The sequence below is a fragment of the Rhinatrema bivittatum genome, chromosome 4, assembly GCF_901001135.1.
Source record: "Rhinatrema bivittatum chromosome 4, aRhiBiv1.1, whole genome shotgun sequence".
NCBI lineage: Eukaryota > Metazoa > Chordata > Amphibia > Gymnophiona > Rhinatrematidae > Rhinatrema > Rhinatrema bivittatum.
Genome location: NC_042618.1, coordinates 406197356 through 406207222, shown reverse-complemented (window position 1 = coordinate 406207222; position 9867 = coordinate 406197356).

Here is a 9867-nt window from a genome sequence, read left to right as displayed (position 1 = left end):
GCTACGTTGCTGTACAGGAAGACATAGAAGCCGTTACAACAAAGGTGTTACACGTTTCCATGGGCGAACTCAGAACAGCTGAGTAGCACAATTCTGGAGTATCAAAGGCTTTTTGCCAAGAAAGGGGAAAATCTGCATAAAGGGAACTGCAGATGTCAAATGTCATAACACAAAAGCCTGTATAACCGTACGGAAATCGTTTTTATATAAATATTAGGGATGTGAATCGTTTTTCTGACGATTGAAAATATCGGCACGGGCCATCCATTGCTCCTACCATATGACAGGGGCCTGCCAATGGCACCGATACCCTGTCACATGCTAAGGGCAAAGGGCCATCGGTGCCATTTTGATTAGTGGCAACAGATGGCCCGAGAACAGGAGATCGCTCCCGGGACCCCGCTGGACCACCAGGTACTTTAAAAATGTTTTTTGGGGGATGCGAAATAATTAAATTTAAAGGGTCAGGATGGTTTTTTTTTTTTTTTGGCACGACACAGCTGATTAAAACGGGTAAGAATCACAGGAACGGGTTTTTACCTGAACTCGAACCCGAACTCGGGTTTTTACCCGAACTCGATACTGGAAATGAGTCCGGTACCGATTCACATCCCTAATAAATATATTTCAGATGGCGCAACAACCATAATTTGAAATAACTGGATCTTAAAACTGACTGAATTTGTGGTTTACATTTTAACCTAGGCATCGAATGGAACCTCCATATTACAAACCAACTTCTTTAAATGGGATTTGATTTCCACTTACAGATAGAAACTGATTTCCTGATAAAGGAAATGAACTACTTTGGCGGGAGAAATATAGAATCTCTGTCTTAGAGAGGTTCAAAAGCAAGTTATTTTTATGCATCCAGGAGTCAACCACAGTCAAACAATTTTGTAATATGAGGGATTATGGATGGAGCTATCCTTTATAGGAAAAAGTAGCTGTATATCATCAGTCGATTTTCAGATGATCCAGAAGAAAACAGAGGTCTTAAATATATATTAGGGGCTGCTGCGATACTATTGACCCCTGAGGAACAATAAATTGGAAAGTGTCCCACGTAGATTGTTCATCAATAAACTGAACCTGCTGTTTTCCTCCCCCCCATGGCAAGATTTGAACCATTGATAAACCTACCTGGGAATTTCTGAGCTCTGCTCACCCTGAGATTAGTGGGGGGGGGGGGGGGGGGGTTAGGCGGGCTGAACAGACTTTCTCTTCCTCCCCTCCCCCTCAACTACTTTCCTCTGAATTTGTGTTTCCAACCTTTGGTGTCTCTGGCTGGCTCAGCCTTTTTTATTTCTCATTCCCTGTCCTCATTTCTATTTCTTTGTTTTCTCTCTTTTTCTGGTGTCCTCCTTCATTTATCTTTTCTGTTTCGCTTCTCTCTCTCCTTTCCTTCTTTATCTCTTCCTTCTTTTTCTCTCCCCTTCTCCTGCTTTTTTCCTGTTCATCCTACCTGCTCTGCTTCCACCGTTCTTCCTCCTATTTCTCCTGCATTCCTCATCCTTTTCCTTCTGTATTATCACTCGGGATTCCTTCCCCCCAACCCAGGGTCCTCTTTCTCCATCTCCCTGGTCCATATACTCCTTTCTCTTCCTTCTCCCCCCCCCTCCCCCCTGTCCCCTTGCTCTCATCTTCCCCTAATTCAACCCTCTCTCCTCTTATATATTCTCTTCTCCCTCCCCTAGATTGTGCTCCCCTCTCTATCCCAACTCCTTGCTCTTCCTCTTACCACTCTCCCCCACCCACTACACTTGTTCTCCCTTTTCCTTTCCTTCCTCAACTCTTGATTGCTTCTCTGGCTGTCCCTTCCCACTCCCCGCCACCTTCACATTTTTGTCCCTCCATTTTGTCCTCTCTTTTCCCAATCTGGCTCCATCCACATTTTTACTCCCCAACACACACTCACACTCTCTTGCTCTTTCCTCTCATTTACCCCATCCCCACCAGACAGACACTCACACACAGGTTCTCAAGTTTTCTCCTCTCTGGCCCCCAACACACATTCTCAGTTTTTCTCTTCCTCTCGCCCCCCCTTTGGACCTCTCACTCTATCACACCACATGTACAGTTTCTCTTGCCATCTCTCCATCTGTTTACCCTGATGCATGCAAGACTAGCAGTGCTTCCCCACCTCTCACTGCTGATTGGTTCATTCTGATAGTTAGAATTGGCAGCAGAGCTTCCTCCTGCCTCAGACTCCGCCCTATTGCTTGCCATCTCCTCAGCACAAACTGAGGAAAGAGGCTGCAGCTGAGCAGAGATGGTGATTTCTAGGATCTTGGAGATTCTGGGTGCTCTCCCGGAGACTCGGAAGCATGTTTATTTATTTATTTAAAGATACTTGTATACCATCGTTCATAATATACATCACAACGGTTTACATGTTACAAAATCATAAAATCATACTAAAATATCTAAAAGGTACAATAAAATATGATAGAAAATAAAATGGTTAATTATTAATAAAAGAACATAAAACAAAAGTAAAAATACTGTTTCTTTAAACCAATTAGACCTTTTTTTCAAGATAATCAATATAAGCCTGTTCGAAAAGCCATGATTTTAGAGCTTTTTAAAAAGCTTTAAACTCTGACTCTAAACGCAATGCTACAGGCATAGTGTTCCAAATGCATGGACCGGCAATTGAAATGGATCTCTCTCGGATTAATATAAGATGGGCACAGATGGAATTTGAAGCAGTCCTTTATTCTCCGATCTTAAGGATCTCTGCGGGACATGTAACCGGATTAGAAAATTCAGCCAGTCTGTTTTTTGTCCATAAATCGCTTTGTGTAGTATACAACAAGTTTTGTACTGTATTCTTTGTGTTATTGGCAGCCAATGCAGATTGATTAAAACGGGGGTAATATGTTCATGTTTTTTACAATTTGTTAAAACCCTTGCTGCAGAGTTCTGAAGCACCTGTAAAGGGCGCAAAGTAGATTGTGGAAGGCCTAAGAGAAGGGAAATACAATAGTCTAAGGATGAAAATATCAAAGCTTGCAGCACCAATTGGAAATCATTAACATCTAAAAGCGGTTCCAACTTTCACAACACCAACAATTTATAATATCCTTCTCGTAATTTAAGAGAAATATGTTTTTTAAAATTTAGCTGACAATCGATGGTAATTCCTAGAGATGTGCATCGTTTTTTGTGTTCGTGTCGTTCTTTGTTTTTCGGCCGCCATGGAAATTGTCGTTTTTTTTCGGTTCGGGTCTTTTTTTTCGCGAAAAATCGATTTTTAGTTAGTGCGCGCTAACTCCCCGTTAGCGCGCGCTAACTCCCCGTTAGTGCGCGCTAACTCCTGTCAGTGCGCACTAACAAAAACCGTTAGATTTTGTTATTTTTTGTTACTTTTTGTTAGTTTTTGTTAGTGCGCACTAACGGGAGTTAGTGCGCGCTAACGGGGAGTTAGCGCGCACTGACTCCCGTTAGTGCGCACTAAGCGGAAAAACGAATTTTTGCGAAAAAACAGGAAAATCCTGATTTTTTTCAGGCTCCCTGAAACATGCCAAATTGGACAATTTCGTTGCAATTTTCCAATTCGGCAAAAACGAATGCACATCTCTAGTAATTCCTAAGTCTTTGACTGATTCAGATAATACTAGTTTAATATTATTGGGTAATAAAAGGGTATTATTTGTACTAGCGAAGCTATCTTTTACTTTTCTGGCAAGGAGAATCATTTCCGTTTTTTCCATATTTAGGCTAATTTCATATGGCATAGTAATTGGTTAATGGCTCTGAGATAAATGTTTATTAATTTAAATGTTTGTTCAATAGTGCCAAGAATAGGTATAAGAAGCTGAATGTCGTCGGCATAGATATAAAAATTTAACCTAAACCTGCTAAGAGATGACACACTGGAAGAAGATAAATATTAAACAGGGTCGCCGATAAAGCGGACCCTTGTGGGACACCAGTTTGAAGTTGAATTTTATCGGAACAATTATTTCCTATTTTCACTTGAAAGGATCTTTGTTGTAAGAAAGACACTATCCAATCAAGGGTTTTATTTATAAGGCCAATTTATTTTAATCTTATTATTAAAATATTATGATCTATCGTATCAAATGCCGCAGACAAGTCTAATAAAACTAGAATATATTTTTGTCCAGAGTCAAAACCTTTTAAAACTGTATCAGTTAATGATAATAAAAGTGTTTCTGTATTCATATATTGTCGGAAGCTAAATTGGTTTGGATATAAAATGTTGTTAGATTCTAAGTGTTCTATTAATTGTTTATGAACAATTTTTTCAATTATTTTTGCTAGACAAGAAAGATTCGATATAGGCCTGTCTCTAAATCTTGAGTCTCCGGGTCAAATCTGGAGAGTTCCCAGGTATGTTGATAAACCACCCCACAGACACCTAATTTCTTTAGTTGTTCCAACAAAAATTGAATGCTTAATTGTATCATAGGCTGCAGCTCTATCCTAAAAACATGGCTATAATAGGCCTACCAGTATCAAATTCCCAAAGAGGAAAATCTATCATAGACAACAACATTTTTGTACTACGGTTTATCTGGAAACCACATTGGTGGGAATGCAAAATGTGTTAGAAGAAATAGAATCCTCAGATTGCGAATAAACAATTTTCTCTGGCAGTTTTTCCATGATAGCGAGGTTAAAGATAGGGCAGTAGCTAGACAGAGTCTACAGCTAGGTTCCCTCTTTTAAGTAAAAGCTAGACTAATGCCTGTTTAAACTTGACTGGAACTCTCCTCCCTTTTAGGGACAGATTGATAAAATTTATCATCATCCCTAAAATGATATATAACAGAGAATGGTCAGGGATCCAGTGAACAGAATTTTGTAAATTACATACAAATAATTCCACCTCCTTTGGCCCCATATTCTGAAAATGTTCCCATTTATCATGGTCAAAAGATGGAGAGATGGATCAATTTCCCAACTCCTCCTTTAAAAAATAAATTTCTTACATTAAAACCTGAATACCCTGTTAAATTATCGGCAATTGCAGTAACCCTCTTGTATGCCAGGGCCTCGACCGAGGCTATTATCAATTGTGGAAGAAGTTGGAGAGCAGACACAGAGGGGAAAGAGGCATTTGGTGGTGCCTTCTCTACCCCGCTTTTCGACACTTCGGAATGGATTGCATTCAGATACTGTAAATATTTCCCTATCCCCAGAGGGCTTACAAGCTGCGACATTTTTTCACGGGAGGGGCTCCGCTATCATGGGGGGATGTCGCCGCGATAGTGGAGGCCCTCCCCTGAAAAAAGATTGCGGCTGTGTGGCACATTCTTTTGTCTTGTGGCCAAACACCGTGGGACAAAAACACAGTGACTGAGCAGCCCTGTAGGTGCGAGGGTGGCCCCAACCTCAAGAGACCGCCTTTGCCTTAAAGGGCCATAACCTAAAAAAAAAAAAATCAAAAGCTGCGGCTAAAGAAAAGATTGAACGGGGGTCAGAGCTGACCCCGGCTCAACCTAGGACATCACTTGAGGTGTTCTTGACTTAAAGTGAAAAAGAAAGTTTAAAAATCATGTATGGTGACAGCACTCCCTCCCCCATTCCCACCCCTCCAAAGTTGTACATGTAAGTAATTGGGGGTTCAGGAATACCTCCCCACCACCCCACTCGCCCACCCCGATAATTACCTAAAGTTGTAGGGGTATAGTGTACCCCTCCCAGCACCCCTCCTCTCCCAAAGGTGTGAAATAAATCAATAGTGGTTCAGGGCCCCCACCGCCAGCCTCCTGACCTCCCTCCCGTATCCCCCCGAACCTTTAAAAAAGCTGATGGTTCCCCGTTGGGGCCGGGGTGACCCCTAGCACCCTACCCAGTTGATGCCATTTTTCAAAATGGAGCTGACTCGACTTTTCCCCCTCACATGATTGAAAAATGGAAGTCGACTGGGCAAGGTGCTAGAGGGCACCCCAGCCCCAATGAGGGACTTTCAGGTTTGTTTTTTTTAAAGATTTGAGGGTGTTGGGGGGTGCCTGGGGCCCTGAACCAACAATGATTTATTTTACACCTTTAGGGGAAGGGGGGGGTGTTGGGGGGGGGGGGAGCGTACACTATACCCCAACAGCTTTAGGTAACTATTGGAGTGGGGGAATGGAGTGGTGGTGGGGATACTCCTGAACCCCCAATGACTTTTATGTTCAACTTTGGAAGGGTGGGGGACTGTCACCACATGTGATTTTTACACTTCCATTTTTCACTTTGAGGAGGTGGCCCTCTGTTGAGCCAGGGATCAGCCCTGAAGCCCACTCAACCTTTTCTTTAGCCATGGCATTTTTTTTTCCCTGGGCTCTTTAAACATAATGTGGGAGCCTGAGGACCCACGTTAGGATCCCAGGGCTCCTGTGTCCCATTTAATGCTTTCCCAGGAGATGGTGTTATTTTATTGTGGCCGACCACTCTCAGTTGGCTGCGATAAAATATTAGCATCAAATTGCCTATTAATAACCCTTTGGCATAAATTTGCATTATTCATGCATGCAGATCATATGCAAAGAAGGTCATTGTAATAGGGGAGACAACTTGGGTGGGACCATGCTTAATATCATGTATATTGTGCGAAATGCGCTGTTTAATGCGTGTTACAGCACTACTGTGGCTTGATGCATCACCCAGTAAGCTTGTACCTGAGGCAACTGAGAGTAAAGTGACTTGCTCAATGTCAGATGGATTGGCAGAGGGATTTGAACCATTTTTGACCATTTTTTTCTTGGACCCACATGAAGACTGGTGCTCAGCTCACAAACAGGCATCAGACCCTTTATCATTTTATGTGGAGTTGTCTAATGCAGTGGTTCCCAACTTCTTTTGTGTCTTGGCATACCCAACACAGGGTTCACTTCATCACCTTCACCATCATCATTTTCTCTTCCCTTCCCTCACTCTCCCCCTCCCCCACCCTCAGGCATCATCATCATCACCTTCACTTCCTTCCCTCTCCCACTCATCAGTATCATCACCTTCTTTTCCTTGCCCTCGCCCACCTTCTGGCATCATCATCACCTTCTCTTCCTCTCCCTCTAGCATCATCACCTTTTCTTCTCTTCCTTCTCTCCTATTCCTTGGCATCATTATCACCTTCCCTCTCTCCTCAACTCCCTGGCATCATCACTTTCTCTCTTCCCCCAGACCTCTCCCTCAACTCCCTGGCATCATCATAATACCTTCCTTTCCCCCCCCCACCCCTGGCATCATCATCCTCCCTTTTTTTCTCCCCCACAACCCCCTGGCCTCATCATCACCTTCCTTTCCCTCTCCCTCCACCTGTCTGCCATCATTATCATCTTTCCTTTCCTCTTTCCTGGCAGCATCACCTTCTCTTCCTCTCCTCTACCCCTAGCATCATCATTACTTCCCTTGCCCACCAGCCCTCTCCTCCATGACCTGGCATCATCACTTTCCTTCTCCTTCCACTCTTCTCCCCCACCCCCTGGCATTGTCACTTCTCCTCCCTTTCTTCTCCCCCCTGGCACCCTCACCTTCTTTCATTCCACATTTGTCCTCATTAATTTCACTTCCCATTCCACTGGGCATCATTTCCTTCTCATCTAATATCTTTCCTCTCCCCCATTCCCTGGCATCATCATCATCACCTTCCCTCTCCCCACCCCCTTAGAATCATCACCTCCCCTTCCCTCTCTTTTCACACCCCTGGGATCATCACCTTCCCTTCCCTCTCTTTTCACACCCCTGGGATTATCACCTTCCCTTCCCTCTCTTTTCACACCCCTGGGATTATCGCCTTCCCTTCCCTCTCTTTTCACACCCCTGGGATTATCGCCTTCCCTTCCCTCTCTTTTCACACCCCTGGGATTATCACCTTCCCTTCCCTCTCTTTTCACACCCCTGGGATTATCGCCTTCCCTTCCCTCTCTTTTCACACCCCTGGGATCATCGCCTTCCCTTCCCTCTACTCCCACACTCCTAGGCGCCTCCAGCTTTTTCTTATGTCCTGGAACCGGCAGAGTCTGATGCTGCTGCTTCTTCCTCTGCTGGCTTCCCTCTTTAGTCAGAATTGCAGGGGGGACAGTAGATCTTGCAAGACTACAGGGCCCATGCACTTTCACTTTTAAAAGAGACCCAGCTGAAGGGAAAGGAGCAACAACAGATAAGCGCTGCTCTCCGAACCCCTCCTGCTGGCAGGAGGACATCTTGCAGGCCAGGAGGAAAAGAAAATAAAGACTGTAGCTGTGCTTGAACTCCTTTTTAGCAGGCTTTTTTTTTTTTGCGGCATACCTACCCTGCAGCCACAGAGCACTAGTGTGCCACGGCACACTGGTTGGGAAACGCTTATCTAGTGGTTAGGGCTGTGAACCAGGGAAGCCAGGGCTCATATCCTGCTGCTACTTCTTATACCTTGGGCAAATCACTTCACCTTCCATTGCCTCAGGTACAAACTTAGGGGTATATTTACTTAGCTGCAATAAAGAATAAGAAACATTACGCGATATGGGAGTTAACGCTCATGCGATAAAAAAAACGAGTGTGTTCAGGAAAATGTTCTAATTAGCATGTCATACGATAATCTCTTTACATGATATTTATTTTATTTATATAAGGCAGCTTCCTGCGGCTGCTCCTTTGAAGGAGTGTCAGGCATTGGTGGAGAGAAGAGTTAAGAAAAAGTCACCAAGAGGAGAACTTTTCTTTCATTGATTGCCTTTGTCTTTTGCTTGTTTCTTCACTGTTTACATTTCCCTTTTGTCTGCTTTCTTTTCCTGTGTGTGAAAGAAGTATGAATTGTTTGTGTTTTGTTTGTCTGTCTGTCCTTTGCTGCTCGGAGAGTGGAGAAGAGGAGTGTGTATGTGTGACAGGTATGAGGATGGAAACTGACAGGAGAGGGCATGTGCATGTGGCAAGTGTTGTTAGGAAAGATAGAGGAGAGGCAGATCAGGCAAGAAGGGAGGGCCAGGAGTGGTGGAAGGGAAAGTGGTAAAGAGTAGAGGCAGGGAGGAGGGTGATGGAGAGGAGAAGAGAGAATAGTAAGGTGGGAGGAGCAAGGCAGGCCTAGAGATAGAAGAGAGGGTGGTGGAACAGAGAGGGCAAGCATAGCAGGGAGTGGGGAGTGGGAGTGAGAGTGAGGGAAGGAGTGACACCACCCCTCTGGAAGTGACAGCCCAACCATCAGGCAACCAAGGAGAGTAAAAGCAACATCTGAGACCCCAGAAGTTCATCATCGAGAGCGTCCTTGCCAATTAATGCTTTTTGAGAGCCAGACAACAAAGATATCTAAGGAGACAAAGAGCATTATCTGGAAGAAGATTGGAGATATGCAGATACAGTGCATGAGGTGGAGTCATACCATTTCTGAGACTTGAAGGACTGACTGAAGACAAAGATTGCAAGCAGGAGGAGGTACGTGAGGGAGATAGGAGGAGGGATACCATGCCTCATAGTGTTGACGCCAGTGGAAGAGTGGCTGATACAATGCTGGGGGCCTGATATGTTCAAGGGCCTGTCAGAGAACTTGGACACTGCAGAAAAGAGAGTAGGTAAGCTTTACAAATAAAGCTGATGTTGGGGACATCAGACAATTTTTACATAAGATTATTACATTTGTAGCTCTGTGTGCTAATCTTATAGAAAAAGATGATTTTGAAGGAATTATATTATATACTTATATGTGCTTGTATTCTTTTCCAAAGTCCCTTGCACTCAGGACCCAGGCTTAAGTACCCAGCAAAAATAGGTGGAATGATGGGAGCACACTGAGGAAGAGGAAGACCAAGCTGCAGAGGAGGCAGAGAGCAGACAGCTGCAGCAACCCGATCATAGATCTTGGGAGGAACCAGAGGAAGAGGAGGATAAGCTTGAGCAGTCCCTAACCTAACATAGTTCATGAAGGAGACTTCAGTGGTC